Source organism: Brienomyrus brachyistius, unplaced genomic scaffold (assembly GCF_023856365.1).
Source record: "Brienomyrus brachyistius isolate T26 unplaced genomic scaffold, BBRACH_0.4 scaffold32, whole genome shotgun sequence".
NCBI classification, from domain to species: Eukaryota; Metazoa; Chordata; class Actinopteri; order Osteoglossiformes; family Mormyridae; genus Brienomyrus; species Brienomyrus brachyistius.
Genome location: NW_026042307.1, coordinates 2,143,552 through 2,158,117, shown reverse-complemented (window position 1 = coordinate 2,158,117; position 14,566 = coordinate 2,143,552). Strand labels below are relative to the sequence as shown.

The window sequence follows — 14,566 nt, the reverse complement described above, 5'->3', positions numbered from 1 at the left end:
CCTGCTCGGGAGCTGCAGGCAACGTAGACAGAGGGGGCGGCTGCACTTGCTGCGCAGGTACAGCAGGCAGCGGGGGCAGCTGTACTTGCTGCCCGGGATGCGCAGTCAGTAGCAGCAGCGGTTGCTCCGGCGTGGGGTACGCAGGTGGTAGCGGCTGCTGCTCCGGCGCGGAGTACACCGGCAGAGGCGGTCGTTCGCCCGTGGGAGCCCCCTTCCCAAGGCGCGCATCTCCGAGCGCGTCAGAGAGGGAAGTCGGCTGTACGGGCAGCGACTCAGGAACAGGGTCCACCGGTAAAGGCATCTGCTCCGGACGCTCAGGTAGCAGCGGTTGCTGCTCGAAGTGCGTCGGCGGCAGCGGAGGTAGCAGCTCGGACGGCGCAGGCGGCTCGGAGGGCGCTGGTTCCGCAGCTGGGGTTCTCCGAAGCCGGATCAGCCTCCTGATGCTATCTCCCAATCCCTCCAGGTTGCTTTCCGGAAAGGCGGGAGTGATTGAGACAAAGTCCTGCTGCAACTACGCAGAGAGCAGTTCTGCCTCAGGGACGACTGAAGTGGTCGGTTCCTCCATCATCCTCCAGTACAGTCCCTGGAGGGTGAAGAACTTGGAGGCGAAGGCTACGGTGGCGGCCGGTAGAGGTGCAGGGAGCTGGGGCAGCTGTGCAGGCTGTCTCGCGGCTTGGGGGGTTCCCCTAACCAGAGAAGCTGCTCCGGAAGGCAGCTTAGCCGAGCTGGGGACCGTCGGGGTGATCGGGAAGTTCTCCCGATCCTCCTCCGGTGAAGAAGTCGGGATGAGGGCGCATGCCCCCAGGGCGATCGTTGGGGCGATCGTCGACTCCTTTCCTCCCCTCCTCCGGTTCATGGCAGTGGCGGAAGAATAAGCTCCGGCTCTCGGTACGGGAGGAAGAAGGGTTCCTCCTCCTCGTCTTTGCTCAATGGCCAGAACATGGATACCGGGTAGCCTCCTCGCTGGATCGGTCCCTGGGTTGGGGTCAGGACGGGTACCTCGTCATCTGAAGGGGGCCAAATCCTAGAGAGCGCGCAGGCTCCCAGACGGATCGGCTCCTTTGGGATCCTCTCTCGCCTTTGCTTCCTGTTCTTCTTTGTTAGGTCCGTCATTCTGTCACAACCATTTGTTACGGGTAGCGACGTTCGGGCAGGAAACATGCACGGTAGACCAGGTAAGGGGAACGAAGGGGATTTATTCACGTAACGGGGTCTAGGGAGCATCGGACAGGGATTAACATTGAACTACAAGGACCTACAGTGAACTACAATGACAGACAAGGGAGACAAGCAAGACTAGGACTTAAATAAGACAAGACTGAGTAATCAGACACAGTTGGAGACGATCAGGGAGGCACACGTGGGTAATTGGGGGGCGTGGCACACACGAGGAGCGGACGAGTCGGGCATCACACTAACAAAATAGCAAACAGATACAGAAACTTCTAAGCCAACACAAGATGCTAATTCATACTTGTTTTTCATTACATTGTGCATAGCAGTAATTAGTCTGCATTCTCTAAAGATTACAAGGTCACTATCTACATGGTTCACATCAGCTTCTTAAGAGTCCTAATGATTACATTCTCTATGCATTATGAAGTACTAAATAATATTCCATATGTTGTTGTCGCCATTTTTAGTACAAATTTATTTGGTTTGAGACCGATACTAAACACATTAGTCACCTTTTAGTATTTTTAGTAGTTTTTAGAGGGGCTGTTATTACTTTATCTCGAACTGGAAAAAGAGCTGTGTGGTAATTAGCACCAGGAGTTGAACACTAGGGCTGTTCCACGAAGCGAGCTAACCTCAAAAGCCAGGCTTATTTCGACAATCCTGGCTTAATTTTTCCAAATTCGATTCCAAAAACGGGGCTAACCTGAAGCTCAGCTTAGTTACTATGTCAACATATGCTCTTCGACAAGCCTGTTCCGTGGCAGGTTAGCTGTGAAACTTAGCTTGATGAATATGATTGGACAAGCCATGTGATGACATTCTGCGGGGCTGGGATTATTCTGTTGCTGTTCTCTCCCCCTCTCAAACACATCGACCCTCCAATATAAAATTATTATTTTTCATAATTGCATGCAGGCGATTCAAATTACTCAAAGTATAAAATGACATGGAGTGCATTGAAGACTTTTACATGAATAACCATGGTGTGCCCACTTATTCATAATCCAGTTGATGAGGGAGCGCGGGTGATTCCTAGAGCTTTCAGGCAACAGGCACCACAAATACTTCTGCCCAGGATAGATCCGTTGCATTTTCCAGATGATTATTTATACGAGTGCTATAGATTTAGTAGACTCAGTATTACATATTTGTGTCAGTTATTGGAACCATACATTTCTAAGAACACACATCGCATTTCTAAGAACACACTACACAGCCCTTACAGTTGCGTAGTCTATGTGTATTGCTTTGTCTTATTTTGCCAGTGGTTCATTTCTGTACAGTGTGGGGGATGCTGAACATTTAAGCAAAACTACAGTGTGCCGTGAAATCAGGAAGGTTTATGTTTATATTTTTAAATATATTCATTACCTTTCCTGGTCACCGAGGCATTCTTGGCATTCAGGGAAATTTTCTTTGGAGTTAATGGTGCTGAATCTTTAAACATCTAGTCATTTACAACACATAAATCATAACCTGATCAGTAACTGAATTTAATTTGTCAGGCTTTCCTAACGTCATTGGAGCCATTGACTGTACACACATGAGGATAAAGGCTCCAGCAGGTCCAACAGAGCCTGATTACATAAACCGCAAATCATATCACAGTAATAATGTACAGGTAAGTACTGAAAATACCTCACATTTATATATAAAAGGTGAAAGTGTAGTCATCCAACAGTATTAATGTATGTCATTACCATTTCCTAAAATGTTTCAGGCGGTATGCACTGCTGAACCTCTCATTTCAAACGTGGCAAAATGGCCAGGGTCGGTACATGATGCCAGAATTTTTCATGAGTCTTCACTGGCTCAGAGCCTCGGACAAGGCAAGTCAACTAAAATTCACAAATACACTATAGTTTATTATACTACAGTCTAATGTGTCTACGTTCATTCTATTATAGGAATTTTTCCTGGTGTGCTGCTTGGTGACAGAGGGTACCCATGTCTACCCTTTCTTCTCACACCATATACAGATCTTGCAACACAAGCAGAAAGACATTTCAACCATGCCCATTCTAAGACAAGGGCACGCATTGAAATGAGATTTGGACAGTTAAAATCCAGGTTTAACTGCCTGCAGCATCTCAGAGTTACACCAGACAGAGCGTGTGACATTGTAGTAGCCTGTGCAGTTTTGCATAATGTGGCAATACTGCAGCAGGAGCGTATGCCAATAATAATGCAGGATGAGCAATGGGAAGAGGGCATAGCAGTGGAAGACCACATAGATGGTAGAGCTGTGAGAGATATTCATTCATTCTTATTAATTACATTAAACAGTTTATTACCTTCTTCCTTTGACGTCTGAGTACATACGGGCAGTGCTGGTGAGGGCTGAGAGCGTTGCCCACCTGGTTCTTCGGACTCCTGTACACAACAAATACTGCATGGGTTTATAAGGAAGAGACAAATGTTATTCGCTGCAAAATAGTTTAAAGTTCATACGGCTAGCATTTCTGAGCAAACAGAAACCGTTTCCTCATCCTCCTGTGTCATGGATGGCCCAGCGATCTGCAAAAAGGGAACATTTTTTGTTATATTTACCATGACCACAATGCAATAAAATTCTGCTTTTATTTGTCACATACAAAGTATGACATGGATTGGTAAGCTTATTGCTGTACAATGCCTGACCATAAGTATTAACAGTACAACTAAAAAGTAAAACGATTTCCATTTGAAGCGGGACTTAACTTACAGAATTAACTTAACTTAATTAACTTAAGTGAACAAAAACCACAATACATGATAGAATTAGCAGCAGATGAAGGCATTGGACTGATAAACCATCCATCCATCCATTTTCCAAACCGCTTACCCTACTGGGTTCCTTATAAACCCATGGAGCCTATCCCGGAAGCAATTGGGCACGAGGGACTGATAAACATTAACTATAAAACTCAGTTATTGCAGTGTATATATAATTAAATATACTCACAACAGATTCTGACTGGTTCAGGATCCATGAGGGTCAAAACACCATCCACTACTGTAATGCATTAGAATGTTTAAGACATTTAACAGAAAGCAAGGCAGAGAGGGGAAACAGACTAAAGACCTACCTTTAACATAAGATTGCACATGACTGGAAGGAACAATGTCTGAGGATGTTCATCCCTCAATCCCCTCAATAATAGGCCGTGCACAGTTCACTTAGGGTGGGCCCCTGACTGCGGGAGGTGGGCCCCCAGGCTGCTGGAGGTGGGACCCCACCGGTTACAGCAGCCGCAGCTCTCTTTTTGGTGGTTAAATTATACAATGCAAAGTGGGTTTTAAATGAATTCTTTTAAAATGTAGTTCTAATTAGATTTACTTTTTACCATTCCGAAGAATATTTTTGTATTTAATCTTCACTTGCTGCCAGGACCTTTTTGTTCCACTCATGTTGCTCCTGAAACCAAGCATTATTAATATTTACAATTATGTATCACTTTTTGTCTAAGATGGACCCATACAATTAACATGCTGTCTTGTTTATAAATATGTTTAAAATAGCATTAAAGTACCTTACAACTGGTAACAAAATACATATGTAAAAGGAAATATTATTGTAACTATAAGGCTTGAAACTGTTCTCATTTATCCATCCATCCATCCATCCATCCATCCATTATCTTCTGCTTATCCGGGGTCAGGTCGCGGGGGCAGCAGTCTCAGCAGGGAAGCCCAGACTTCCCTCTCCCCGGCCACTTCATCTAGCTCCTCTGGGGGGATCATAGTCTCTCCAGGGAGACATAGTCTCTCCAGCGTGTCCTGGGTCTTCCCCGGGGTCTCCTCCCAGTGGGACATGCCCGGAACACCTCCCCAGGGAGGCGTCCCGGAGGCATCCGAATCAGATGCCCGAGCCACCTCATCTGGCTCCTCTCGATGCGGAGGAGCAGCAGCTCTACTCTGAGTCCCTCCCGAATGACTGAACTCCTCACCCTATCTCTAAGGGAGAGCCCAGCCACCCTGTGGAGGAAACTCATTTCGGCCGCTTGCATCATCTCATTCTTTCGGTCACTACCCATAGCTCATGACCATAGGTGAGGGTAGGAACATAGATCGACTGGTAAATCGAGAGCTTCGCCTTTTGGCTCAGCTCTCGCTTCACCATGACAGACTGATGTAGCGCCCACATGACTGCTGACGCCGCACCGATCCGCCTGTCGACTTCCCGTTCCATTGTTCCCCCACTCGTGAACAAGATCCCGAGATACTTAAACTCCTCCACTTGGGGGAGGACCCCATCCCCAACCCGGAGAGAACATTCTCCCCTTTTCCGGCTGAGAACCATGGTCTCGGATTTGGAGGTGCTGATTCTCATCCCAGCCGCTTCACACTCGGCTGCGAACTGCCCCAGTGAGAGCTGAAGGTCACGGTCCGATGAGGCCAACAGAACCACATCATCCGCAAAAAGCAGAGACCTAATCCTGAGGTCACCGAACCGGACACCCTCAACGCCCTGGCTGCGCCTAGAAATTCTGTCCATTAAAGCTATGAACAGAATCGGTGACAAAGGGCAGCCCTGACGGAGTCCAACCCTCACCGGAAACAAGTCCGACTTATTGCCGCCCATGCGGACCAGGCTCTGGCACCGGTCATACAGGGACCGAACCGCCCTTAAAAGGGGGCCCAGAACCCCATACTTCCGGAGCACTCCCCACAGGACTCCCCGAGGGACACGGTCGAATGCTCTCTGCAAGTCCACAAAACACATGTAGACTGGTTGGGCAAACTCCCATGAACCCTCCAAAACCCTGCTGAGAGTATAGAGCTGGTCCACTGTTCCACGGCCAGGGCGAAAACCACACGGCTCCTCCTGAATCCGTGGTTCGACAATCCGGCGGACCCTCCTCTCCAGGACCCCCGAATAGACCTTACCAGGGAGGCTGAGGAGTGTGATCCCCCTATAGTTGGAGCACACCCTCCGGTCCCCTTTCTTAAAGAGGGGGACCACCACCCCAGTCTGCCAGTCCAGAGGCACTGCCCCCGATGTCCACGCGATGCCGCAGATGCGTGTCAGCCAGGACAGCCCCACAGCATCCAGAGCCTTGAGGAACTCCGGGCGAATTTCATCCACCCCCGGGGCCCGGCCACCGAGGAGCTTTTTGACCACCTCAGTGACCTCCGCCCCAGAAATAGGCGAGTCCACCCCCAAGTCCCCACACTCTGCTTCCATATTGGAAGGCGTGTCGGTGGGATTGAGGAGGTCTTCGAAGTATTCCTTCCACCGACCCAAGACGTCCCGAGTTGAGGTCAGCAGCGCACCATCCCCACTATAAACAGTGTTGATGCTGCACCGCTTTCCCGCCCGGAGCCGCCGGATGGTGGACCAGAATCTCCTCGAAGCCGTCCGGAAGTCGTTCTCCATAGCCTCGCCAAACTCCTCCCACGCCCGAGTTTTTGCCTCAGCAACCGCCAAAGCCGCATCCCGCTTAGCCTGCCAGTAGCTGTCAGCTGCATCTGGAGTCCCACAGACCAAAAAGGGCCGATAGGACTCCTTCTTCAGCTTGACGGCATCCCCTACCACCGCTGTCCACCAGCGGGTTCGGGGATTGCCGCTGCGACAGGCACCGACCACCTTACGGCTGCAGCTCCGGTCAGCCGCCTCCACAATGGAGGCACGGAACATGGCCCATTCGGACTCAATGTCCCCCGCCTCCCCCAGGATATGGGAGAAGTTCTGCCGGAGGTAGGAGTTGAAACTCTCCCTGACAGGGGGTTCTGCCAGACGTTCCCAGCAGACCCTCACTATACGCTTGGGACTGCCAGTCCTGGCCGGCTTCCTCCCCCACCAGCGGAGCCAACCCACCACCAGGTAGTGATCAGTTGACAGCTCCGCCCCTCTCTTCACCCGAGTGTCCAAGACATGCGGCCGCAAGTCCGACGACACGACTACAAAGTCGATCATCGAACTGCGGCCTAGGGTGTCCTGGCGCCAAGTGCACATATGGACACCCTTATGCCTGAACATGGTGTTCATTATGGACAATCCGTGACGAGCACAGAAGTCCAACAACAAAACACCGCTCGGGTTCAGATCGGGGGGGCCGTTCCTCCCAATCACGCCCCTCCAGGTCTCACTGTCGTTGCCCACGTGAGCATTGAACTCCAGAGTGGAAAAGGGTCCAACCCCCCTCAAGGAGACTGGTTCCAGAGCCCAAGCCGTGCGTCGAGGTGAGTCTGACTATATCTAGTCGGAACTTCACAACCTCGCGCACCAGCTCAGGCTCCTTCCCCATTAGAGAGGTGATATTCCATGTCCCTAGAGCTAGCTTCTGTAGCCGGGGATCCGCCAAGGTCCCTGCCTTTGGCCGCCGCCCAGATAACATTGCACCTGTTCTCATTTAGTTGTTAAATATTTTTACATCCTTAACACAAAAGTTACTTAAATCATGTTCTTACGCATTTAACCTGTCAGCTATTTTCTGCCATGCAGCCTCATGAGATTTTATGATGCAGCTCGTGTTCCCCTTTCTGGTTATTATATCTTTGTAGTCCTCGTAGGCTTGCAGTAATAATTCTTGCTCCACCTGGGAAAAAACTCAGCTCTTTCCTTCCATTCTTACTTATCCAGCATTGATTAACAAGGCTGACTTTTATATCGCGTGGACGCGCATGATCCTTGTACACCCTTGTCAAGCTTGGCTTGAATGAGCGGAAATTAAATACACTTGAATTTTGTTCGTGGAACTCAATGACCCTGAAGTGAACTGTTAGGCTAACTCAAGCGAGGCTATTACAAATAATCCTCGATTTTATAGGCTCGCTTCGTGGAACAACCCCCAGGTGTGTTAAATGAGGGGAAACCCAAAAATGTGCAGGGTTTTGGTGTTCTGACAAAACGTCCTACTTTATCAAAACATCCTACTGTAGCATAAATTTACAGTCATGTTTATCAATCCATGCTACCTTATCAGAATATACTACCATACGTGGTTTATGCCTCCATCGTACATATTTATAGGTAGGACCTTCTGATGGCCAAATTACCCTATGAAAACATGCTTCCTACTTGTATTTACAGTACATAGGTAGAACTTTCTGATGGCCAAATTACCATATCAGAACATGGTTCCTGCTGCGGTCAGCTTCAGCATCTAACATAGAACAAACAATGCAGTCCTTAACAATGTTTGTTCTAACATAGAACAAACAATGCAATCCATGGATTGCATGGATTGTCCCCAGTATTCCCTAAAACACATTGATGGCCATTTGCTGTTATTCAAACATTATTCCTTGAATAATTAAAAAAAAGATAGTGTTTGGAAAGATACATCATGGCAAATTACTTTCCTGAATTTTTATATTTAGATTTTGAGAAGTCTTTTCACAAAGTGTTTGAAAAGTACTAATTGTAAAAGTATACAAAAATGTTATAGAACATACAATAAATAAAATATTTGGATATTTCAAAATAACTGGGCAAACCAGACACCTGTCAATGAAAAAAGAATCACATTTGTATAATATATACATTACTATTTTCTACTAAAATGTTACTGATATTTACCTAAATTCACTGCAGTGGTTGCACAGCAGCCAAAGGTTTTCCAACTTTTTGGCACTGGTCACAAGCCAGGACCTTAAAGATATTATATGTTATTTATAGAGTCTACATACATCTCCAGCATCCTTAGACTACATAATGACATATATTCTATAACAAAAATCAATCTAGCTTCAGTGTTTATCACTGCATGTCATCCTGAAATCTGGGTCAGGTCTTCAGGATAATTACTTGACCGTATTTTTTTGTGTATAGTTTACATACTTTATGGCTGTTAAAATAATAGCTCATGTTATATTTGTTTTAAAAATGAAAACTTTAAAAATACATACCCAATTTGCAATGTCAACCGACATGCCATACCAGTAAAATCTGGAACACACTGCAATTTGCGTTTTGAGTTCACCAGTGTGTCCACCAATAGGTCTTGAATGAAACTCCTAAAATAGCCCCATGGGTGCTTCTTTTGTTTTGATCACTTTCCTGTTTCCAAACAAGAGCTCTCTACATTTCAGAAATAATTCAGATTAATTATAACATTTATCTAACCAATAACCACATATTGTTAGTATTTACAATAAACTACTGACCCTTCAGCCTGAATTTTCAGGCATATCTCCTAACGTTTTGCCTTTGGGACTTTGGGATGGGTAGGAACCATCAGAAAGAAATGTAAGCAAAGCAGTTCCTCGTATTTGTTCTCCATAACTAAAGAGAAAATCAGACATTTTCACAACAGCTTCAGGATCCATTATATAAGAAGCAATGCACATACCGTAAATAAAAATGCCAATGTTAAGGTTCTAAACATTGTTTAATTTCTATCACTCAATTAGCAAGTATGTAGTGCAATATTACTTTCTTTGAGATAACAAATAAGTGTGGTTTCCACTACCTGCATGAGGACTAAACTTAATTTACAAGGTTTACATATGTATTCCAGTTTACAGGAGTTTAGAAGTAGTAAATCAAGACTTCAAAGATGACTTCAATTGAGACTCCAAATTGGATTATTTTTGCACAAAAAACAAAGTGCATGTTCACTTGAAAAGATAACAAATAGAGAACAGCTTAAGGAAAATAAGTATCAACTTTAATAAAGAAGTAAAACATACAATACTAACTTTTTTTCCGCACACACAAGATCAGAAAAGGGTAAAATAATAGGCGTGTACTCTTACTACGAAAACATCGTCGTACGCATGTGCAGTAACAACGGGAAGGACAGCTTGATAGGTAGGATATTTTGTCAGAACACCGGCCCTTCAGGACTGAAGTAAAACACCTCTGGTCTAACGAGTTGTCTTTGTGTTTCATTGTTGATGGTTTCGTTTCTTGTGGGTTTTAGATGGTATACTCTGTGTTTCCGATATCTCTTTCAGTTCGCTGTTAGATTGACATAGGCAGTAGTCGCTGAGGCACGGACGTATCGATGTTAGTCTGCCTTTAAAAATAATAAAGGTACATGAAGACTTTGGTTTAGACATGGGTGGAAATGCATTTTTAAGTTATATTTTGTTTAAGTTATGTCATTCTGTGTCAAATCATCAGTTTGACATGATGAGATGAGTAAATCATGAAACAGAAATTGGTCGTGTCTTAGATCAGAGGGAGGGAGATTTAAGCGAATAAAGTTTTAACTTTTTTTTCGGGGGGGGGGGGGGGGTGTATGACTTTGAATGGCTTTATCTTAATGTAATCTGCAGAGAAATGGCCTTCATATTGTTTTAAAGGTATTGTCCAGCTCTATAGATTGAACAAATATGCCATCCCCATATGAATAATTACTATGTAATAATTACACCTGTGCTTGCTATACTATTTCATGTCAGTTTGGCTGCCATTAAAAAGGCCTATTACTGATATGAAGCCATGCGACGGCACGTTTAAGTCAAATTATATTTCCACAGCTAGTTCTGGCAATAGACACATTTCACGTAAGTAATAATATCTCGACAACGACTCAAAAACCAAAGACCAAATTTTCTGGAGATGTTTATGGCATTATGAGCTAGCTTTATTTAAAAAATTAATTAATTTTGAAATATATGTTTGTTATTGAGTTTTTAATATTTTCATCAGCTATTACGTAGTAATTCATTTGGGCATGTCATATTTGTTCAATCTATAGAGCTGGACAATAGCTTTAAAACAATAAGAGGACCATTTCTGTGCAGCTTGCATTTAGGTAAATATAGCAGTTAATCATAGTCCCCCCCCTGAAAAAGTTAAAACTTTGTCCGCTTAAATCTCCCTCTCAATATTGATCCAAGACACGCCCAGTTTCAGTTTCATGTGTTACTTATGTGACCAAATCACCATGCCAAGTTTTGTTACAATCCATGACGAGGAGGTCCGAAAGTGTGATGATTTGACATGGAATGACGCTTATTCACTGTGGCTATGGAAACGGTTTAATTGGATAATAAAATGTTCTGTTTGTTCTATTTTGTCACTTTGTCACATTTTGTTATGTTAGCTCCCACATGTGATAAGCTTCCTTAGTGTAATGCTCATTCTCTGTTAATCAGTACCTGAGTTACCATTATATTTGGACAAAATCAGCTCAGTCTTAATAGAATGATTAATTATGCCAATCGACCAATTGAACTAATTAGATTTTTGAAAATCCTAAAATTACAATATATGGCAGGAAGAATAAATTTTGCAATGTGATTTTTCTTTCCCCAATATAGCATAGCCCTAACTGGTGTGAAACAAATCTATGTGAGGCTGCATAACGTCCCAGTCAGTACACTGCATTTTTGTCAATTTGACTGCTGTGGCTAGATCTTAAAATATGAACCTAATATATTCTTTTTTTTTTTTTTTTTACTAGTTATGCAAGTTGATAAACAAACTTCATACCAAATACACTGCTACAATTGGAACAGTGGAAAATTTTCTGTATGTGTATGGGAAGTTTATCACATTCCTGCATATACTAACGATTTGCTATAGCACTAGAAAAATAGTATTCTATGGGTAATTATGTTACTGTTTAAAACAAAACAGCTCTGCCATTGTGTGTTGTATAGACATTGGTTGTGTAGTGACAGAGAAGCTGTCGCACAATATGAGAAATGGCCACGATACTAATGTTAAGCAGCCAAAGTATATTTGTATCAGTGGGATGAGGAATCTGTAGGTCTTTCAATAAATTCTGTTAGTGACAGGACAAATCAGCATACATGTGATAAAGATTTTGGTCATTTATTGTTGAAGCAAAATGTTGATGTTTGTAATATGGATATTTGGCAGTGTGACTTAACAGGAAAGTTGTAGAGTTCTGTGTTTTTAAAAATCAAGTCATGTGAGACAGATGTATTATAGGATAAGAAGTATAAAGGTTTCTAAAATTAGAAATTCAGTGTGTAAATTGTGGTTTAACGTCTGTACACTTCAATATCGATTGACCAGCATCAATGACTTGTAACAGGGCAGAATGATGTTGGTGTACAGTCTCTCAAACCACCATTGGAACCGCTCCTGTCAAAACACATCCATGTATATGCATTTGACAGTATGACTGCAAAGTAAAATTGGAAGGATGTGTGCCATGTATTTTTTCTTTTTTTTTCTCCCCCCGTTCATCTGCAGATGCCTCGCACCAAGGCGTCCCGGCGTTCAGCAGCAGCGAAGAAGAGGCTAATGGATAGGCATCGAGCTACTGGTAGCAATGTTGTGGCTGAGACTGTTGACAGGGTTACCCCTATTCGGTTACCCCGACTCAAAATGGATCTGACTGTGACTAATCTGACAAGCTACAACCAACAGCCTGACTGCTGCTGCCATCCACGTCGTGGCTATGACTGATGATGGGGTTAACCCATTTCCCCCCTCTCAGAATACCAAAATGGTGATGACAGCGACTTTGCCGACGAGCCATGACCACCGGGTTCCCGCCTTGCGTGCCATTTGTAGGACCGTTGACAGGTTTCGTATGCCTTTTCTCCACCAAGAAATAGCTTGGATGGACGAGGTACCGCAGCCCCCTCATAAAAGAAAGGCAGCAATAGCCAACCCCAAATACTTAACTGAACTTTAACTGAAAATTACCCTGGCACTGCCAAACCTTTACCCAACCCTGGATCAGCAACAGCATGTGAAACTATACCTGTATCCCCTCATTTTCCTCAGGCACCTACAGTAAGAGGCTCCTTCCATCAAGGACACCCACGATTTGGAGTCAACAGTATCAAGCAATGCATTGCCAATAGTTTGATTGCCATACTAACGTAAAGAACGTCTTAAGCTGGTCAGTCACAGACATTGATCAAGTGCTGCTGAAGACGACCTCTACAGTACCATCCGAAACACTGGGAGAATTCAAGAGGCTCCTGGGTAACTGTTAGAGATTTACCAACAGAGTACACATTGAATGGTAATAAATTACAATGATGACATGTTTGTGGGCTTGTCTGGTGTGAACGAATATGGAGATATGTGCGACATTCTCATTTCTGCTGATGAAGCGGTAAGAGTATTTTCACAGTATGATGCATGTCTTTTTACTCTTAAAGTGAATACTTGTGCCATCAGCAAGGGTCATGGCATGTGGTGATCGGCTTGCATTCCCAACAAGGAGACGGCGCAAACGACGCATCAGGCAGAAGTATATTGGTGTACTACTCTATCTTTGCTAGACCATATGAATACTCTAGGACTGTCCTTAGATGCAACAGGGGAACAGTTTGAGATTATAGCTGTGAGTGTGACCAGTAGAAGCATCCTGCACCACCATCCAGATGGTAACTCCTCAGTCTCCAGAGTCGACCAGTTCACCGGCACGTCAAAGACCTGACATGATCTGGTAAGGCCGAATATGACAGATGATGCAGAACGTGAAGTTGATGTCCATGTGATCAATGAAGGTGATGTAGTTTTTATCAGTGAGCTATGCAAAGAGCAATTTGTCTTCAGTCCTTTGACAACACAGCAGCAAAGAAGCCTTCCCTGTAAGCTAGGTGTGGTGTACATTGATCATGGTCATGTAAATATGGCTGCAGAGTTTTCCGGTGGGTGATCTTTGCAGAACGATGCCTATCACTGGTTATGGTAACTGCTTTTTCAGATCTCTGGCTTTTGCTATAACTGGGAGTGAGAAGGAACACAGGAAATCCAGCTATGTTGGTTGTCTTAGAGATGGTTACTCTTCCGTCAGTGAGTATGTGGCTGCATCGCGGATGAAGTATGTTGGTACTTGGGCTTCTGAGGTAGAGATTCAAGCTGCTGCTGACCTTGGTGTGCATATTTTCACATACTCTGATAAGAAATGGTTGAAGTACTCCACTTGTCTTGGTTTTGATAGTGATCAGAGAGGTATATACCTTAAACATTGTAATGAGTCACATTATGAGGCTGTAACTTGCGTGAAAGGGCATGATGCTGAGGGTTGTGCCACACGATGCTCTGAAATTGAAAACGCACCAACAGAAACTGCATAAAGTGGTCTGACACTGGAATGAGAAAAAAGACGGTATGAAGTGAGTACGGTACACAAGGAGGAACAACTTGAGAGAAGCATGAAGCACTACCGTAATGATGAAGACTACCGAGACCGTGTTAAGCAACATCAAGTATCTATAACTATGCAACAGATATGGAGCACTGTAAATGTACAGCAGTCAAGTGTACGTACACTACAGACATGGAACACAAGCAACGTGTGAAAGAGTTTGACTAGTAAGCATGCCTCAAATGAAAGTTACAGAGAAGCTATGAAGAAACAGAATTTTGAAGCTTACCATTCTAATCCAGCGTACCAATCAGCTCAGTAACAAAGTAGTAGTAATAGATACAAAACAGACAGTTGTTATGCCACTGCAGTAAAAAGCAGAATTATTGAAAAATGGACTAAAGAGAAGGATAGAAGAAAAAATTGAC

At 44.4% G+C, this 14,566-nt stretch overlaps 1 pseudogene; it reads left to right on the top strand.

Moving 5' to 3' along the window:
* The first annotated feature begins 2,159 nt into the window (after nucleotides 1–2,159).
* LOC125721089 (putative nuclease HARBI1) lies at nucleotides 2,160–12,496 on the top strand (annotated as a pseudogene).
* Nucleotides 12,497–14,566: the final 2,070 nt, after the last annotated feature.